Source organism: Heterocephalus glaber, unplaced genomic scaffold (genome assembly GCF_053883595.1).
Source record: "Heterocephalus glaber isolate CG9 unplaced genomic scaffold, H.glaber_assembly_v1.0 deba00001497, whole genome shotgun sequence".
Taxonomy (NCBI): Eukaryota; Metazoa; Chordata; class Mammalia; order Rodentia; family Bathyergidae; genus Heterocephalus; species Heterocephalus glaber.
Window position 1 is genome coordinate 26,262,873 of NW_028258320.1, and position 21,430 is coordinate 26,284,302.

The window sequence follows — 21,430 nt, forward strand, 5'->3', positions numbered from 1 at the left end:
CTTGAGACCCCACTGATTCATAGCCTCACTGCTGTCCCAGCACACAAGGTTTGTACAGCAGATCAGTTTGACGCACTGTGCAGAAACCCAACCACCCATCCCTAACCTAACACTACTGCCCCATTCAATCTGTAGCTCGGACGGAAGCAAAGTCCAGAGCAGGGTAGCAATGTCTCCCTAATGTAAAAAATTCAAGCCCATGTTCCCTTTGAAACTACTGTGTCTCTGTAAGTGAAAGATAGAAAGCCCCTTGGAAGAAGGCTTTTAAAATAGAATTAGGGATATGAACAGCCAAGAACTTTATCTTAGAAATGGTGGCAGAGAGCCAACGAGAAGTTTTTAACATAACCAATGACTTTGTGATGCTTTGAAGAATTCTGAAGGCAACATTAAAAATTAAATAAAAAGCCTTAGCTTGGCTTTGTGTATGCTTCAATAGGCAAAAAGATATATTTAATGCAGAGGGTGTTGAATCTGCATTAGTACAAATATTATTAATTTAATGTTCATACTGCATTTTATGGTTTATAAACTGCTTAGCGATAATTTTATACATTTTCCCTCACAGCACCACTGTAAAATATATCAGCGTTTTATTTTTTCCATTTTATAGATGAGGCAACCTTTAATAAGTGATCTATTTCTTCCCTGTGCATATTGGTTAACTGGTAAATGATTAATTTATGTCTACATGAACTTCATCATCCAGAGTATTTATTTTAGTGTGAGTCGGTATTTATTTTACTCGCAAAGCATTACAGTATCAAATTATGTATGCATGTTTTAAAGGCAGTAAAGAAGCCACCAGTAGTTAATGCAACATTAAGTCAGAGATTTTAAATCCATAGTAAATTCTGACTTAAGGTATTTAAATCACACACCCCCTCTCCCTCCTCTGATTCATGTGGGAGAGAAATGGTTCTTCTCTAAAATAGCCACATGGCACATGTGGCACAGAAAGGATGCACTGAGATTTTTCAGGGTTTAAAATATTAACAATAAATGAAGAACCAAATGGTTTATAGTTACATTTGGTGAAAGTGGAAGGGTAGACAAATCTGATCATTTATGCCTGCCTGTGGAATGACGTGCAATTGTGGGGGTCTCTCTTGCCTGCTTCCTTCTTTTACTGCCTTCATTTCTTCCTTCAGTTATCTTTATCAATTTTTGCATCAGCACAATGGATGTTTAACTGCTCATATGAAGAAGTGCAAGTCACCATATATAAGTGATAGGCTGGGGTTTAGTAAGAGGGTCACCATCCCCTGCAACTAGCATTTGCAGTTCTTTATACAGCCTTATTCTGAGCTATAAGTAGATTTGCCTCTCCCAGTGTGTGGCACTTACAGTACCAGGTTCTCCCCAAAGGCTCCCTAAATATTCACCTAACACCCTCCCCATCTCATTCTACAACTTTAAACCCACAATTTAGAGGAGAAAAGCACCAAAAAGTTCAGACATTTTATTCTGTCAGTTTTGTTTAAGTTAATTAGAAATGTGATTTCTTTTCATGGTATTTTATAATATACGATACTCCTTTATTTACAGAACTCAAGCCTCTTAAATTTAGCCAGTAAAACTAAGATTATTAAAAATTCACTAAATACTGTCCCTGACTTAATTTCACAGGCAAAATTTTTTCCTGAAGTCTAAATACCTATTGGCATGTCAGTTGTCAAAGCAGATGATTTAAAACTCATCGTGTGCTGGATACTTAAACTCTTCCAGAATCTATAAATTCTCTTTCATGTTTAAAATTCATTTTTACAATAAGGAAGTACTTACACATTCAGGCAATATTCTGAAATAAATTCAATAAAACTTATTATTATTACTTTTTTTGTATATACTGAAAAATAAAATGCATTACATTAATTTATCAAGAAGATTTATTATGAGGCAATGAAGTCTTTTTAAATTTATCAGATCTATTGGACAGTGCCTACTTAATCAGAGAATAGAAATTTTTATAAATGAATTTTTGAAATAGAATATATTACTACAGATGAACATCACTGAAATAGTCCTCTCAGACTTCTTGCTTAGTGATCTATTACAATAGGAACAAGAAGAATCAATACTTTAATGTCCAATTTTCTAACCCAGAGTTAAATATACTTGACCCTTGAATGGGCTTTCTGGATTATCTCCATATAATAAAAACTAGTATTACAAATGCATATATAATGTTTTACTCATTTTACCTTGTTATAAAAATAGAAATATAAACACATAAAAGAAATATCTCAAATATAAATTAAATATATGAAGTGTAGAAATTTTATCTTTTTAAAAAATATTTTCTACTAGCAAAAAAGCCAAATGAAATGCTGCTATAGCTTTCCTTGTATACCACAGTCCCAATATCTAGTACATTTAGGCTTTTCCTAATCCAAAATTTTTCAACAGCATTTACTGTTCCCATTTACATTTATTTAACCCATATTGCAGCTTCTAAATTGGATATCACTTCCCCCTGAGGACTCTGTGTGCTTACCTAGCCTTAGAGGAAATCTATGAATTTATATAACTTTCCGGGGCAACACGGAACTAAATGGCAGAAAACCAGATAATATTCCCTTCCACTTCCTTATTTTCTGCCTTCCTCTCATAGAACGTGAGATCCAAGTGAGCATCTCATTACTGTAAATGTTGGACTGGGCTTGATTCCCAGGTTCTCCATTTCATAATTCCAGAACCCATTATTGTGTTTCTGCTTTCATTGGTTGCCATCTTTGTATGTAATTCTGTTAGCGTTTGCCAAAAAGTAACAGTTCAAAGAGACATACTTACATGGAAAAATTGAAAAGTAATGATTCTGCTAAGTGCACACACTATATTCCCTTTGAAAGAAAGACCTCATACACAACCAGGCCTTCATGACTTTTTCAGAATGGCATATGAAGAATGTTACTGAATCTCAGTTCTCCCTCCAGATAGCCCAGCATGTCGCATTTGCAGAATTGTCTAGCATTTCCATGCAAGCTAATAAATAATATTTCAGCCTAAAATTTCAGCTTTTAATTATATGTAACTTAAAAACTCTGAAGAGTGAATATTCTTGTCCGTTAGAAGTTGGGTAATTATAATAGTGGAGGTGCAAAAAAAGGAGAGTCAGAAAGTCATACGTGGGCAGTGTCTTTCAAGCACAGGATAGGGTAAGATCCTGGCCTAGACCTAGACAGGAGTCCCTGGACTCTGCCGCAGATATATCCCTGACGAGAGAATGCAGCAGGCTGCCACAGCTTTAAAACAACATTTTCAACTTCTTCCCATGGTTCTGAACCTAGTCTTGCTTGGAAACCAGTTCAGTGACTATCATATGCTTATATTTATATCTATACCTATAGGAAAAAATACAGAAATCAGTTGATATAGCTCAGTGGATTTGCTCAATGTATATACTTTCTTATGCATTAATATATCAGCATTTCTGCTGTAAAGAAGAATTTTAATTAATGTAGATGTTATCAATGAAATCATTTTAAAATCATACAGCTCTCGGTAGCACATACAAAGGTAGAAGTTCCACCTCTGAAGCATGAAACCAGAAAGTCATTTCTCATTTATTTTTGCTTTAAAAATGTGGTATGTACACACCATGGAGTACTACTCTGCCATAAAGAAAGATAAACTTGAGTCATTTGTAGGAAAATGAATGCACCTTGAGACCATAATGTTAAATGAAATAAATCAGACACAGAAGCTTAAATATCGCATTGTTTCTCTTACATGAGAAAGCCGGTGTAAAAATAAAGAGCAATATAAAAGATAGATAGTAGGAAGTAGGATGATAGATCATTCTCAAAGGGGAAAAGGAATCAAGAGGTGAAGTGGGGAGGGAAAGAGGAAAGGATAAGGAATGTAAAAAAGGAATTGGGCTGTGTTATGTACATGTACCAACTCCACACAAAGAATGTAAACATTATGTACTCCAAACATGCACCCCAAAAAAGGAAGGGGATCAAGGAATGAGTGGAGCAAAGAAGGTGGAAAGTGATAAAAGATGAAAACAGAAATTAAGGTGTGTTTTGTACATGTATTAACTCCCCACAAAGAAGGTAAACATTATGTATTACACACGTGTACTAATAAATTAAGATACTATAAGAATCACTAAATGCAAAAACTGTATATAGTCATCCCCATATATAGTATAATGCTTTTCCCACTCAACAAGAAAGAGAACTAATATTTGTAAGAAATTATAGTTGATCTAACACTGTCCTCGTAGAAATAAAGTTATGGGTGAAGATTTACCCAGCCAGTAAATAATTAGCGATGAGGTTAAAACCCAGCTCCAACATATGTCCTTTCAACTAAACTTGTGTCTTTATTTAGAATCTGCTACTAGCATCACAAGCCCTGACTAGAAGACGCAGTAATCATTGTCTTGGCTTCTCGATAATCAACACTGATCCTAATGGCTACTTCTAAACAAGTCTGAACCCAGATCTCACGCCCTGGAAATGGCTGCTCTGTAGGTGATACTCTTTTTTTTCTGTGGACATATAGGAAAACCTTGTCTGAAACTTAGCTATTCTGTATACATTTTTGGAGTCTGATTTTTAAAATGAATGGCAACATGAAGACATTATTATTGTAAACTTTAAAAACCACTGTATATTCTTTATTGTGGAATTGGGAAAGCAAAGAAAAAAACTAGTTATTTTTATCAAGCAGTTTTATATCTAGTAATATCTCCTTATTTGGCCTGTGGTGTATAACTGGCTATGAGCCCAGTTCCCATTATCACATTTTGTTAATTGAAATGCAGTTTTAATTGTTTCATAGTTTATGCTATATTGTTTACCTGTAACTAATGTGATAAAGATTTTAAACCTATTTAATTGGAGTTGGTGGGAGAGGGATGAGGACCCTTCGTTACAAGCTCAGTGATGCACAGGTGAAATATTTGGACTTTGACCATACACACTAGGTAGTAAGGCTATTATATTTCATGGCCTGCAGATAGAAAGCTCTGGAGATTTTTCATCTTAAAGAATAATAGGGTTCAAGGGCCGGAGCTTTAATCCAGTGGCACCACGCCTACCTCAAAAGCACAAGGTCCTGAGTTCAATCCCTGGTATAAAAAAAAAAAAAAGGAGGAGGAGGAGGAGGAGGAGAAGGAGGGGGGGGAGGGGAGGGGAGGGGAGGGAGGGGGGGAGGAGGAAAGAAGAAGAAGAAGGAGAAGGAGAAGAAGAAGAAAGAAGAGGGTTCAAATGCTTCAAATGGTGCTTGTTAGGTCATTTTGAGTTAATTTAATAAAGTCATCCCTATATCTTTCAGGTAAACTACTTTGCCTAAACTAGTCTGAATGGTAGAATCTGTTATTTAAAGTCATCATCAAAGACTGAAATCATGTAACTTCCTTTCAGGAATTCATTTTAGTGTTCCACATCCCTTCTCACTTTGAAGAAATTTTCCCTAATATATAACTGAAGTCCACCTGAAAATATTCTCTTTTCTTCTGCATGCCATGTAATGCTCCATCTTTTGCTTTCTCATTCTTTCAGTCCTTCGTTTGCATCTTCGTTCAGTCTCATTTACCCAGAGGGTGAGGGTAGACCACTTGCCTAGCGTGAAACTCTGGGTTTAGTTCCCACCAAAAAACAAAGAAAAACACCCAGTAGTGCTGTCCGCTGCATTGAAACTCTGATGTTTTTATGATGCAATCCCCAGGCAACTTTTTCTAAATTCTTTCAAAAATAAAATACACATTAAAATCTAAAGCAAAAAGAAGGCTGTCTCCGAGAAGGCTCAAATACAGTTGGTGCAAAAAGACAGGGAGTAGGGCCAGGGATTTAACTCAGTGGTTTCGCCGCGTGCTGCTCAAGTTCAAGGACCCGAGTTCGATCCCCGGTACCGGAAAAAAAAAAGGCGGGGAACAGGTTTCTTCCTCGGATGGGGTGGAAGCAGGGAATGAATTAGATGACCTCTTGCTGATCCCACAGCTCTGCGATTTTGTGACAATCTTGGCCTCTGGCGTCTCATTTTCACCACACACTAAAATCTAATCTGCCCTAAAATACAAATGTTTAACAGATAAAAACCTTTTAATGCAGAAATATTCTGCTTGTTTGCTGGAAGTAATTTGCTTAACTATTGCTTACATTTATATACAAGGCAGTCCATTTCAAATCATTAAATCTGAAGACCATCATAAAAGAGAAATTAGCCCACATATTATATAATGATTGTAATCGTTCTTTGACTTTTGCCTCTGTTGCTCCACATTAGAAATATTTCTATAGGGATGGTTAAAAGATTCATGAATTCTTCTATTTTTAAAACCTAGACTCATTCTGGCTTCCTACATTGTGATTGTTTCTATTTAAACAGGAGAGTTTTGTTAACATCAGTGGGTATTTTACTTGCAAATGAGGCTACCTTGCAGAGGAGCGTTGCCATAGAGCAAATTGCATCCGACAGTACTGTCTGAGGAAGATTAGCTGTTGTTAGATTAAGCAGTCCTCCAGCTTGCCGTGTAATCCACCAGTATTGGTTTTGTGCACTAAGCCGATGATGATGTTAGAAGCAAAACAATTAGGTTATTAGTTTATATTACTTTTAACCAGCTATGTTTTGACTCGTGATGAAATTTAGAAATAATTTCTACAAATATAAAATGAATAATAGAAGTCTCATGCCAGATTGATGATTTTCTTGACTCTAGATTCAGGTGGTAAAATTATTATTGTTGTTATTTATAGCATTACTACTAATGAGAATGTGATAAGAGTGTTCCATTAAAAACTAGCCACCCTGAGCTAGTCCCTGGCAAAGCTTTCCATGTTTTATTTTTATTGTATTATCACTACAGTTCTCTGAAGTTTTACTAAAATAAAAATGGTGAGTTATGCATATATTCTGGGTCTTTCCTCTGATATTGACTTTGACTCTCCATGAATGTTTTTACAATGAGTTGTTCAGGATTCAGTTGATTATTTTTTGTTGTTGTTTGGTCCAACTGCAGTTTAGATGATATAGAATGAGCATAGAAAAGCGTAGCATTAATCTTGGACTGTAAAAGCCCTATTTGTATTGTGACACAAATATAAATGTAAAGCAAGCAGAAAAAGATGCTATGTAAGCTCTTTTCTGAGGCTGGTATTTTTAGAAAATATTTAACTCTTACGTTGTTTGGTAACTTGCCTATTGTGTATACTGTAAGTGCAAAAAGAATTCCACTAGAGTCAAAAACTGATTCTGAAGTTTCACAGTATACTTTTTATTTTTATCAAAAGTGTGTTAGTTTTCTAGGTAAATGTGCAGCACTGAATTTAACACAATTAATAAAAGCCATGAAATATGGAATTTAATATTCAATACATTGATCAGCAAATATTTGATATAAAGTGTAAGAAGGTAAAAATGCACAATAATATTAATAGTCCTTCCTGAAGTAAATATATGACTTATGAGGGAAATAGTGAATTTATATACCTAAAAATAGGTAGGATTTAGTCATGCTAAATATAAGCAGTGACTACCACAAACATTATATAAGCCTCCATATATTCAAAACTAGGAACCATTTTTGTGTAATAAACATAATTGGAACAGAATTGTCAATACCAATAACATGTGTGAGTGTTTATTATAGCACTAAAAGAAAAACTGATTTTAACTATTACAGCCAAACCATCATTGATGATTCTTCAGCCAGGTATGATTTGAGACCACACTGGAAACCCAGTTTCCAGGTGATGATTTTCCTCACTTAGCCTTGAATATATCAATCAAGAAATTGCCTCAATTTGCCAAGATTTTCTTTGCTAACATTAAAACTGACATGAGTTGAGATACTTGAACTCCTATAATCTTTCCCAGGTGTTTTATCTTGGGGTGGGGAGAAGGATTGTAAGGTCTCTCTTACTCCATTTCCCCAGCTTCTAAAAGCACATAATAAAAGTGACCCCAAAAGCTAACCCAGTACCAGAGTGCAATAAATGGTTATTCTACCACTCTAGAAAAGCTTCTTAAGGTTGGAAGGGACCTCAGAGGTCATGAATGATGATCCACACACTCGACTAACATTTACAGCAATGCTAGAACATCACATATGGTAGGAATCTGTTGGCCTCCAAAAATCAGGCTATTCTAGTTGAAAGAAAGTCCTTAAATTGAGGCATGTGTGTCTTTCTGTAAATCCCACTTACTAGTCCTACACGTAAGCTTGAGATTAATGAAATGTTGACTTCCTCTATAATGCCATGATAATCTCATTTCTTTCTTAGAGTTTTTATTCCCTCTGGGGTTTTTTCCTTCAATACCCTAGTAATTTTCTTCTGAACATACTCTGATTTTTTAATGTCTGTTTGACCAGCAGAGGATAAAACACAATTAGCAATAGCTTTGTTCTAACACTATCTTTCTTTAACACTGAATTTGCTTTCATGGCAACTCTATCAGAGAGGTGCCTGAAATCTCCAAATGCTTCTCCAAATATCTAATCCAAGTCACATATACCCCATCCTGTCTCTACATGGTTAGGTCTTTTGTGTGTGTGTGTGTGGTTGTAGAGTTCCACACATTTATTTCACATTTATTCCCATGAAATATATCTCATAAAATTTGCTCACTGCTATGTAGGTTTTAAGAAACTGCTTTCCTCCCTCTTCTGAAAATCAGATCCACTGTCACAACCCTTAGCCTGTGTGCCCCTCACCTGCTTTCAATGGCTCCTCAAAGACAATCAGCAGGGTCCTCAGCTTATTCATTGTCCCTAGTGCTGTGTCTGGAACATAAGAGGCATCCTGCTATTTTTAAGAATCAAAACACTCAAAACTTGGATTTGGGTGGCTATATTCCTATTTTAAAACTTTGAAATAGGAATTATATATTCCTTATTTCCTTTATTACTTACATTAGAATTGTGAGCTGAACAAAGGAATGCTCTTACATGTGACCACGTACCACATCCACTTAGCACCCCACCAAATTACCTTCCTGTGGTTTTAGGTGACATTCTGTGGGTTCCCAGAAAGACTATTTCCATCTCTCTGGAGAAACTCTGAGCACCAGTTTTCCTGTGGAAGCTCAGATGGAGCTATATTTGAATTGGTTGTTGGAAAGGAAGGAGAGAGAAAAGCAAGGGTGTTGAACAAAATAAGAGGAAGGTAGAGCAGGAATGAGTTCAGAGTCGTAGAGTGGGAGAGAGGATTCCATTCAGTCCCTGAAGCCTCAGCCCTCTCTTTCCCAAAGGCTGGAGTCCCTCTGCTTCCCTTTCCTTCTGCAGAGCCAAATTTTTCTAGGACCTGACCCTTTTTCACTAGCATAACATGACCTGTGCTTCTCCTTCATCCGCCTCCTTAAAGAGATTTATGACAGAAGACAACAGAATTTCAGGCAGAGACAACTTTTGAAGACACATAGAAAGGCTGGTAACCAAATGTCACATTTAATAAAATTCTGGTAATTAATTGAGATTAATCAAAATAACTGTAGAAATATAGACCTTGTCTCCTGGTCCCTAGGTTGCAATCATTTCTAAGGAAGAAATGAAAAATGGATACCAAGGGACAAGATTCCCACCGGTCCTTAGAAGCACTCATAATGTGAGGCACCTCTAACCCTGTCCTTAATCATGTTCTCCTCCCCTCTCAACCATTGTGGTCTATCCTTCCCATCCCAAAGGTGGGATGTGATAAAGAAATTAAAATCTTACAGTTCTATTCTCTTTCTCAGCCATCAGGATTCCCATGATTTCTGCTTCAGGGACCCTGTGTTCCTCGGAGTTAAGCAAAAAAGATACACATTCACTCACATCCTGAGATTTATGTTTCCTAATTGACCTCCAATTATATAGGTATGTTTTAAATGCATATTCCTTTGCCTAGACCATTGCTATTCATCTGGATTTTCACAAGGCCAATTCATATCCTTCAAGCCTCGAGTCAAGATTCAGTGTACCCACTAGAGGATCTCCCTGACCATTTGTCTGAGTCATTCCCTTGTCCACTGCCCTGTTTATTTTTCTTAAAAGCACCATATTACCTGGAACTAGAAGCATACCTTGTTTCTTTGCTATGTTTCTCCCTATCAGAATATAAATCTTCCAAGAACAAGGACTCTGTCTTGTCCATACTTGTGCTTCCAGTGCTGGAACAGTGCAGCCATATAAAAGTTTCTTAATAAACATGTGCTCAGTGAATGAAGTAAAAATGGGCTATTTCCCAGGATCTGGGAAGAAGGTCACATGACCAAAACAGTGATTTCTTAATTATAGTTTCCAACTTTCTTTCACTGCAGAATTATGTGCCACTACGTGTTTATTTTAAAGTAGACTTGCTTTTACTGAGTTGTTTTGATCTTCTGAAAACCACTTTACAGACAGCTTTAATCTATAAAGTTTAAAAGAAATTCATAATCCTACCAACAGAGAAAACTAATATTGAGTTTTTTGGTATGTTTAGAACTTTTGCAAACTCTTCTATCTTTTCAAGATATTTCTCTTTCAAATTCCTATGCTGCAGAATCCTTTTAATCTGTTCTCTGAACTTTTAAAAATCTGTTCTCATAAATTTGCCATATTTGCCTGATTGTTTCAGACCTATCCCCATCATAGTTTCTAAATTGTATGTTTATTGTGTTGGAAGATTCCTTTTACTTCCTCATAGCCAACCAGTTCTCCTTAGGAGTCAGAATTTTATTTTTCCCCTTTTCATTTCCTCAAATTTTGACAATAAAATTGCCATCAAGACCAGTCAGTGACCTGTCTATTGTCTTGAGTTTAGCTGAAAATGAATTCCAAGGCAGATGGAGGCACTATCATAAAACACTTGTCTCATTTAGTCTTAAGACTTCATCCCACCACTGTGGATGCACCATGAGAATTAATGTAATGAAAAAGTCCTCAAGACTTTCCAGTAGTTCACTCAGAGATTATTGTAGACCCGTTTTGTGCCTGACATTGAAGTACTTGAGATACCAAAATGAAAGCCAAAAGCACACTAGCCAGGAAAGACACACCCATTGATTCTTTTGCAAATATTTATTGAACATCTACTACATGCCACGTACCATGGGAGGCACATAAACAGGGAGGAAACATAATATCAACAATACAGATATGCTTGGGTTTAAATACACTACATGTTAGTTTATAGACTGCCGAATCATTTTCTTTATCTACAAACTGAGGATAATAACACCCATCTAAAGGACTATACTAGTAGGTTGAGAAAAGTAAAACATTCAAGCTACTGGTGATACAAAATGAGCAAAGTAAATTCCCTTCTCTCAAAGTACCTGAAGTGTAGTAGATAATATACATAAAAGCTAATTTCAATAATTACTGGATACAGTCAAATATAATACATGGCAAAATGTGGTACTCTAATACAGATCCTCATTGAATAATGCTAGGGTTGCATTTGATGTACACCTAACCTACCAAGCATCATAGCCTCACAACACCACACACTGTGTAGAGTATGGTGGTTAACCTTGGTGATCACATGGCTGGTTGGAGAGGCTCGCTGCTGCTGCCCAATGTCACGAGGGAGAATCGGATGCATATTGCTAGCCCAGAAAAGGTCATATTTCAATTGGATGCATATCATTTGTTACCATTATAATGATGAAAAATCAGAGCCTCCTAAATTGAACCATTGGAAATCAGGAACATCTATAGTATGAGTCTCTGTAAGGAGTGATTACATTTTACTACAGCCTATGACCCCTAATAGAGTATGAGCATCTGCTGAATAATGGCATACTCAACAAATGTTGAGCCCATGTATAAAAGACGTCTTATAAGTAACTCTCTTTTACACAGTATCATCATGAAATCTTCTCCCAGAGGCAAAATACTGACTTCTAGAAACTTCATTTTAGTATTAGTCACTTAAATTTTCCTTTAAGATTTTAGAAATGTAAAAACAGGTTAATTTCTGTGTATAAAACAGGATTGCTATAGATCTTATCCCTAATTTTTCAAGTTGTTTTGTAAACAAGATTGAAATTGGATCCACCATGTAAAATTTACAAGTTTATCTTTTCTCTATACTTGAAATTAGTGAAGCTTCTTTGCCCAGAAATAAATAAAAATTTGGCAACTCTGGAAATGTTTGCAGATTTTCCTCTGTACATACTGACTTCTTAAAGACGGAAGGCTCTGAGGTTTTTTGTTTCTTGGGCATTGGAGGCTAAAAGCTGAAAATATAAACAGTGACTAACACATTAGTCATAGGAAGCAGCTGTTTCCCAACCGAACAAGAAATAACATGCTTAAAATGCTACAGGAAAATTAGGATGGAAGAAATAAAGAACATGTTTTCTAAAAGAGGGATTCGAAATTAGAGGACCCTAGAAAAATCATGAAACTCAAAGAATTTGTGGTATTATACAGCTATCCAGGAAGTTACTTTAATTACTTTTTAATTGTCTTCCTTAATAATAGTTTAATGAATGAGATAATTTTCCAAGGTCTCTGCTATTTTCGATGTGTCCCCTAGAGGGCAGCAGTGTCCCAAAACACAGGAGAGGATTCATAATGTCTCCTATGCTTTCTGGCACCAACCCTTCCTTCAGACCCTGTGCGCACAAATCTTTCATTAGCAAGTTGACAGTGACATGTTTATTCCTAAGTACCTAATTTTTAAAAACACAAAATATTATAAAATAACATAGAACTAAGTTTATTTTTAGGAAGAATGAAAAAGATTGTATGAAGTTTATACTTTTATATTTATGTATACAATTTACATACTCAGACTACTTGGTACTTTTGTATGTATTTTAACGCGTTTGGGGATAGAAAATGGTGCGGGAAAAGGTGAAACATGTATAAAGGCAAAGAAATCGATGTTTTTTTCCTTAGTTGGAAACTCAATTCACTGTATTACCAAGTGCCATTTATTTACTCACGAGCTTCCTAATGTGTAAAACCCATTAGACTTGATACTACATTTGGTAATGTATGGAATAAAAGAATTTACTTCAGGGAACTTATACTTTAGAAGGTGATATTAAATTACTGGATATAGGGAAAGATGACAGGAATTCCAAACTTGAGAATTTTGGTAAAAATGTAACCTAAAAGTGCTCCTTTTGTTTTGGAGGAACACAGGTCTGAAAACTTTTTCCTGTTCCAACGGAACACATGATTTCATATTTAGAGTGATAAGGAACACAGGAAACTTCCTGACAGGCAAAGGAAGAACCTGAGTATGCACTTTTAGAATGCTGAGGTTTTTTCTTTTAGTTAATGTTACTGTTTAAATATTTCATTCTGCTCAGAGACATTTTTATGCAAAGCATGCAACTTTCAGAAAAGGCTTTTTTGCAAGGTTGCCCTAAAAAATATCCTATAATAACTGTGAATTTATCTTCCAGGATCTCTTTTATTGTATTTGCATTATTTTCTGATTAAACTTCTTTATTCACTTTAATCTTGTGAAATTGAGAACAGGATGCAAACCTCAAGTATGCAAAGAGAAAGATTAATTATGCCAGAATTATAATTCAGTCAATATTTGCTGAGCCACTTGGGTTTCTGAATAGAGTAGAGGACAAGGAAAACTGTCTATCCATACAGCAATGAGTGGCTTTAAGAACATTCCTGTCATAACTTTTGGTCAAACTGAATGGTGTGGTTTGTGTATGTGATCTTTTGTTTATTCAGCTTGTTTTGACTGGAAATTATGTATATTTGCAATACTTCTTGGGAAATTTTGCCATCACATCTGTAGCTGCGGTCTATATTAAAATCAAAACTTTTCTGGATGTTAGAAAGTGGACATCGAAACCTAACAACATGGCTGGCAATTATTTATAGTGGTCTAATTCTAAATTAGGCCTGACATATTTGTTTGAAACATTAAAACTGATGAATATTTTAAGTGGCATTGAAGAGTTAAGGGAGTAGAATCATAGTATTGTCAATGTATAGATTATGCTTATGAAACCAGGACTGATTCAGGAAGGGGACAAAGTTGTAACAACTCTACCAGGAACCATTTCTAAAATTTCTAAAAACTGCTTCTACTTGTCTTAAATTGACCTAGTCAGCTGTTATTTCCAGGGTTGTGGTGAATCATTTTAAGATTTTTACCAAAAAAAACAGATACTTTTAAATACTTCTCAAATAAAAAACTTCTTTTGAGGAAAATTGAAAATTATGACTAAAAAAGACCGAGACATTTACAATTATTTATTTGCAAAAATGCTATATAATTTTCTGCTGCTTCTTGAGGGGTGGAAATTTTTCTTAAGAGTCAGAGTCAAAAACATTGTGTGTTCCAATTAGCATACTTCAGGTATACAAGCCAATCTGGACTTTATAAATACCCCCAGTGTTAATTTGCATTTGCCAGTTTGAAAATGAGCTTTTAAGTGGCTAATGTTAAATCACTGTTCCCCTTTCCTCCACCATTTCTATGCACTTCTATTTAAAAGGATAATATAATCATTGTACATATTTTGATGGAGTATCTTACGATAGTGTCTCTTTTTCTTTTGAGAAGGATTATTTTGGAGGTCACAGATAACCAGATGAGTTTAATTTTGGTTCCAACAAAGATCTACAGATCGCTAGCTGCATATAAGCTTTATAATCAGCAGAAATTTTCCAACTTGTAGTTCATTTTGATAATTTCTAGTCACAACAGTCCTACCATCGAATCTCAGGTGCAATAATATGGCTAGTTCATTAAAAAAAAATTATAAATGCTCACTATAGTAATAAAATTGCCAAAACATATTAATAGAACAATAAGTTATCTTGCATAGAATTCATACCTTGTAAAAGCACTTTTGTATATACAGCAGTGCATTTGAACTTCACAGTGATCCTGGGTGGGTGTGATTAAATCCATCTCCCAGAATTGGAGAGCTCAGGGGAGTTTCCCAAGGTCACATAACCCAAAAATTGCTAAGCTGGTTCCCAGACAAGCTTTCTCACTCTGAATCCAGATCTAAATGACATTCTAGTGAGGCTGTATTTATTACATTGTTATATTCATTTGATTATACACAGCAACCTACTTACAAGGTGATGTAAAATACCCATAGTGGTGCTATTATTGTGTGCCAGACCATGCCCTCATACACAGGTATGGTTCGTCCCCCTCTTTGAGAGGAGAAAGGAGCTTCAGCAAGGCTGCATAATGCATCCACACGCAGACAGTAGTAAGTGGAGGAGCCAGGGCCAGGTGTGTCTAGCTCCTAAGCCACATTGCTTTCCCAGAGAGATACTTTCTCTCCAATACCACTGCTAGTCTACACTGGGCTTTCCTCCTCTAAATGCACTATTTTAAGACCCTACTGAGTATTTCTGTGCTGTTGTCTCACTCTGGAAATATTCATGAGAGAGACTTAATTATTTTCATGGGGGATTTATATTGTATTCATATATATATGTATGTATATGTACACACATATATATGTGTGTACATATATATATGAGATAAGAGAGGAAGATTTTGAACAACACCACAATACTTCTGGTCAGGATGTGATGAAACATCTTCCCAAAGTGATACTCGCTTGAGCAGTGGCGTGGGAGCCAAAACATAACACTCACTGGCCTCCAAAGGGGGTGGCCAAGCTGCCAGTGTGGCCCAAAAGGCCACAGAAATTGCAATCCAATTATGATCATTACAAGTTCTTTATGACTTGGACTATGATTGTCCATACATAAGAAAACATCAGATACTATAGGTAGGAATATGAGCCAAAAGCAATATAATTTAAATCCCTCTCATGAATATTTTCAGTAAGTATTCAGTCTAATCAAATACTTGAAATTCTCAAATGGATACCATAAATACAGTTTTGGGGGGAAAAAAGCAGTCATTTATTTGACAATATGTTATGATATGCATGCAGATGATTCAATTTCTAGTTCTCTAAGGGGGTATTTTGTTCGTGTGAGTAGCTTATTTACAACTGGCAAAAGCCACATGTCTGACTACAGACGTCAGACTCTGTTGTATTACTTACATAAACATAATATTTGATTAAATTTCCCAGCATAATCAACAAGGGGTCTGGTTGGTACATTTGCAGCATTCTATGGAAAGTCAAGGGAAGCATTATTTAATTAGATTTTTCACTTAGTACTTATCAGAGTATGAGAAATGCCATCATAGCTTTTTGCACATGGTAATGAAATCATTGGTATATTACCAAGATTAAATCACGCAAGAATGTCTACCCTTCTGTTTTCCTTCCTGCTAAAATTATCAAGCTTCTTACAGTACCACCTGTGATGATAGGCAAGAGATGCAGAATTTCAGAGCTTTCCACCCCAACTATCTCCATGTCAGAACAAATTGGTATTTCCAGTCTACCGTTTATCATTTTGGCATTTTAGAGCCTAATAGCTAATTCTTTAAAACATTAATACATCTATCTACTTATAATGAATGTTCAATGTGTGCAGTGCATATGTTAAATGTTTCACTTCTAAATCTAATTTAACCTTCAAAGAAATACTTTAAAGTTTCTTTCCATTAGACAAATGTGGAAACTGAGGCACAGGCCAAATAGACAGTAATGGACAGTTAGGACTGAATCTTCACACTGACACATTCCCAGACTCATCTAGTTTATTACACTTATTTTGTAATTACTGAAATTGGCCCAGAGGGGTAAACTGTCTTTCCAAAGCACACACAACTGGGAAGTGACAGGGACAACACTAGCGCTCAAGTTTCCTGACATCTACCTGTTATCTTAATTGCTATGAGCCATCAATATAGACTGGAGCTATTCAGCTTTTTTTCTTTTCTTTTCTTTGTTTCAGCACATAACAGCCAGTCTGAGAGACACGTAAGCAATATCCATTAGCACTACTGCCTGTGATGTATAGAGCAATCACATTTTTAATGCACTCTGTGTCTGAGTCCTTGCTTGTCTGCATAGTTTTTAAAGTGATCTGGAGTACATCTATTGCTCACTTGACAATCAGCATTTGGCATTGTTCCTCAAATGGGAGAGTTAGACATCTGTTGATTTTTGCTTTCTCTCATATCTCTGGAAACTTTTCCCAGAGGATACCGTACTATAAGTTCCTATATGAGTGCAAGCACCATGACTGTTTTAAAAGAGCCTTTCACTCAAAACAGCATAAATCTGACTTGCCTTTCCTGCACTTTAAATGCTCAAGTAAGCATTTTTTTTTATCATGATGGGTTTTGAATTTCATCAATTGCCCATCAATGTCTATTAGGACAATCATATGGTTTTCTTTTCTGCTAACTGGTGGTTTTCTTTCTTGACTTTTGAATGTTAAATCAACCTTGGCTTCCTGGCTCTTCAGTCTTGAGGTAGTGTCCCTTGTATAAATTGTCCATTGGCTATACTAATATTTTGTTTGGGATTTGTGGGCCTATATCTATGACCCTCTCTTCAAATTTTGTCTTCAGTGATCTGGGCCTCATGATCTGAAATGTGAACACACACACATTTACATATGTAAAAAGTCATTGGTTTTAAGATATGTACATTTTGCTATATGTAAATTACATCCTATTTAAGTGCAATTTTAAAAAAAAATCATTCAGAGGGCTTCACTTTGCCCTCAAGCCCAGCTCATTAGCATGGCATTAATGCCTTCAATCTGCTTAGGGAGCTAGGTAAGTTCCAGTTCCGTTACTCTACCTTGGACTATGGACACATAAGACTTCTTTTAGCTTTTCCAAACCACCATATTCTTTCTTACTGTCAAAGCTTCGCTAGTGCTGTTCCTTCAGGATAGAGTGACTCTCTTCTGTATCTATCATCCTCCACCTGGGAGAAATCCTTTCATCCCTTGAAACTTAGAATAAACAATGCTCCAAGGGTTGGAGATGTAATGTACTGGCCTAGCATACATGAGGCCCTGGGTTCTGACCCAGGACTAGGGGGTGGAGGTGTTCCTTAAAAGACATTTCCTGGAAGATTCTGTGGCCTTCCCAGCCTCTGGCAAAATGAATTGATCCCATCTTGGCACTGTCATTGAACCTCACACACAATGCTACACAGAACAGATGTGAGTGGGTTTTTCTCCTCTTTCTCTTAGGCTAAGAGTGCTTCTGAATCTCTTCATCTTTGGGTGTAGCACGGATATTTGCTGAACATTTACTGAAGAATAAATGCTTCTTCCAATACAAAGTTAGGGGAAGAGAAAGATTATAGCATGATAAAATTTTCCCTATTTTATAAAATGTATGACTATCTCCCCCAAATAAGCAATATGGGGAGATATTTAATTGTGATTATGAATTATTGAATAAAAATTAACACTAAGGTTGGTGTTTTTAAAATAAAAAGCATTTCATTTATTTGCTCACAATTCTAGAACTTAGATCAGTGCTCTGTGGGGACAGTTCAGTAGAACCATGTAGGACGGGCTTGAGATAATCAGCTGGGGCTGGTGGGTTCACTTTCAAGGTAGCTTTACTCACCTAGCCACAAGCTGGTGCTGGCTGTCAGCTGGCATCTCAGCTGAAACTGTTTCCTCAAGCCTGACTTGTTATCCACCGGACCACTTCTTGTAGCTAAGTAAGACTTCTCAAGAATGGCAGTCCCACTGTCGTTCAACTTCTGATGAGGTGAATGGTTTCCTCCACAGGGCAGAAGCAGAAGCTGCCAGGTCTTCCTGAGGGATGGGCCGAGAGATGGCCCAGTTTCTCCTCAACTGGGTCTAAAGGAGGTCATTGGGCCACCCTGTCTAAGGAGGGGCCACACAAGGAAACAAATACAGGGTTCAGTGGATTCCACTAGAATAACTGTCTGCCACAGTGAGAATGCTACCATATTAATTATATAAATGAAATCATTTTTATTTAAAACTTCTGATCTGTCTTCCCTGCTGAAGGCTATTATTGATATTTTGTGAGCTTTTCTTGAAACAAAAAATGTTCTGAAAATCCATATCCATTTAATGTTTTAATTCCAAGTTTTTTCTGTTTTTTCTTCTTTTTTTTTTTAGTACCAGGGATCAAACTCAAGACCTTGCACTTGCCAGGCAGGCACAACACTACTGAGCTACATCCTTGGCTCTTAATTCCAAGTTTTAATGCCCAGCTAGCTCAATCAGTAGAGCATCAGATTCTTAATTCCAAGATGTGCCTTGTAGATTCTTTGCCCGGCTATAAAATTTTAAAATTTAGTTCCTCTAACTTGTGCAGTATCAACATCCCAAACCTTTTTAAAACTAAAATTTGTTGAGTTTCTTTTGCAAGAGGGGTGGCTCAGAAGCTTTGGGTTTCTAGAAGAAATGTGAATTTGACATTTTTATACTGGACAAATTTTTAGAAAACTTATGATACCATTAGCATTCCTTATAACAATACTGTGCTCAAAACAGAAAATTTTTCAGGTTTCAACCTTGTGCATATAAAAATGGAATCAATTCCTTGTGATATTCGTCCTTTAGAGGCTTGACTTTTCTACCTCCTCCACTTTGACATTGGATCTTTTTGTTTCCTGGACTGTTTTTAACCACAAGTCCTGAGGACCCAATTACTGACTTTTTAATCTGATTAACAGTGGGGTCTGTATCTGTTCTGGCAAAGCACAGAATATATGTTCATAAGTGGTCTCTGCTCACGGTAGTCTTTCCACTTTCAACAGTGTGGTATAGTGACAATAAGTTTGAGTTCAATTTAGACTTAAAATTTTAATCCTTAAACACCCCTTTCTAGGAATGCGATTTTGCCCATGTGACTCAACCTCCCCATATCTCAGCTTTTCTATCTGTGCAGTAGGAATGATGAAAATATCACACAGGATTGCCATGGGGATTAGATGAGACAAAGCATGCAAACTCTGAACAAAGTGTCATTCAATACATGTACTAAATTGTTACCATTACTACTATTGAAAAAATATATGCATATTCTTTGATTTATTCAGAAGTGGATTTTACTGGCAGATTCTCCAAAGACCTTTTTTCCTCCTCTACTTAGTCACTTAGATCTGTTTGATAACATTTTCAATATCATTTTAGTATTTGATTTGGGTTGGTTTTGAGGGTGGAAGAAAGAAGGAACTGAGGTTGATTCCTAAGGCTTCCTGTAGTAGTGATTAGTGGTTGGAAACAGTTGAAGTCACTCAGAGGAGTATTATAAGCCTAGTAACAAATGAGGCTCACTGCAAAACATTTGCAGAATACCAGAATAATAATAGTTCAGTGTGCGAGTTGAGAAAATTAATGACTAAAAACTATTACAAATGTAACAAAATATATAAATAAAAATACTTTGCCAACCCTAATAGTATAGCCCTAATTTTCATGATGGCGGCACATTCTTTTTCAAGCTATAAGATTGCTGCTGTACATATGGGTTCCTGTTTCCTTTTCATTCGAACTCTGGGCCCTTCTGTGTATCTGTCACTGACACATTAGAGACCGTATATTTAGGCCAAAGGACTGCTTTCTAATCCTGGGTCAGGTCTTCTGCTCCCTTGATTACAAAACTTTAGAATCAGCATTGCTTGTACAAACTGGGCTGGCAATTCAAATGGAAATATTTGTGCTATGTAATGATAGCTTGAAGTTATCGGGAGCTTGGGGTAACCAGAACAGATACTCATTGAATAATTGACCACAGCGCCCCATATATCTGCCCAGTCAGAAGGAAACATCCTTGTTACATGTTTGGCATGACTGACTCACGCTGTACACTGTCTTTGTACCATTCACAAAGTGTGTTCAGTATAATGCTGTAAATTAATGATAAGTATTTTAAACTCATAAAATAGGTGACCTTATTAAATAAGTATGAGCAGCTCAACAGAATAGTATCTCTCTTTTATAAATTATAATTTACTCTCACATTTAAGTGCCCTACGAGGTCTTGCAAGAAGGCATACAACTTTCTTTCAGAAGCTGATAAAATAAAAAGTATGTCCTGCACTTAACTATGTATTTAAAAAATAAAAGACTGGTCCCCATACCATCAGACTTTTTCTCAAGGTTGGTCCAACAGAAAATATCTTGGAAATTGCTACTTGTCTAATTTATCTTATTTCACTCTCTTTAGTATTAAATTCATCATTTGGATAATTTTGAAATGATTTTGCCTACTTTCCTTCCATCTAGTTTTCCTTCCCTTTTTAGTCACCCTTTTCCTTCCAAATAGGTTGCCAGATCTAGCATATAAAAGTATAGGCCCCATTGACATTTGAATTTTAAGCAAACAGTGAATTATAAATATGTACCATGTATGCATGGAATATATAAATTCAATTGAGTTCCTGTGTTATCTGAAACACTAAACCAAAATCAAATGAGATATCACTAAGTAATTAATGAAACTATCAGCTTAATTTCATAAGTACATGGGAAGAATCATTCCAGGCTTGTAGAAAAAGTTTTTAATATTTTTATAATAAAAATGTGAAGCACTTTTTGAGACAGCTTGATCTTCTATCTTTTTATAATGATTCAAAACACATAGTACAAGATAAGCATGTGGTATATGTCTGTAATCTC

General features: G+C 36.0%; 1 protein-coding gene and 1 long non-coding RNA gene across 4 annotated transcripts in view; one reads left to right on the top strand and one right to left on the bottom strand.

Moving 5' to 3' along the window:
* The window catches only part of Rhobtb1 (Rho related BTB domain containing 1), a 131,492-nt gene that overhangs the window by 21,418 nt on the left and 88,644 nt on the right, over nucleotides 1-21,430 (top strand). The window contains exon 3 of one of the 3 annotated variants that reach the window (XM_004858267.4): nucleotides 4,342-4,480. The exons of the other annotated variants lie outside the window; for them this stretch is intronic. The gene's annotated coding sequence lies outside the window, so the exon portion shown is untranslated. The remainder of the gene's footprint in view (nucleotides 1-4,341; nucleotides 4,481-21,430) is intronic. 3 annotated transcript variants of the gene reach the window in all.
* Nucleotides 1-21,430, bottom strand: part of LOC147825609 (uncharacterized) — a 45,333-nt gene that overhangs the window by 17,102 nt on the left and 6,801 nt on the right. The window lies entirely within an intron of this gene.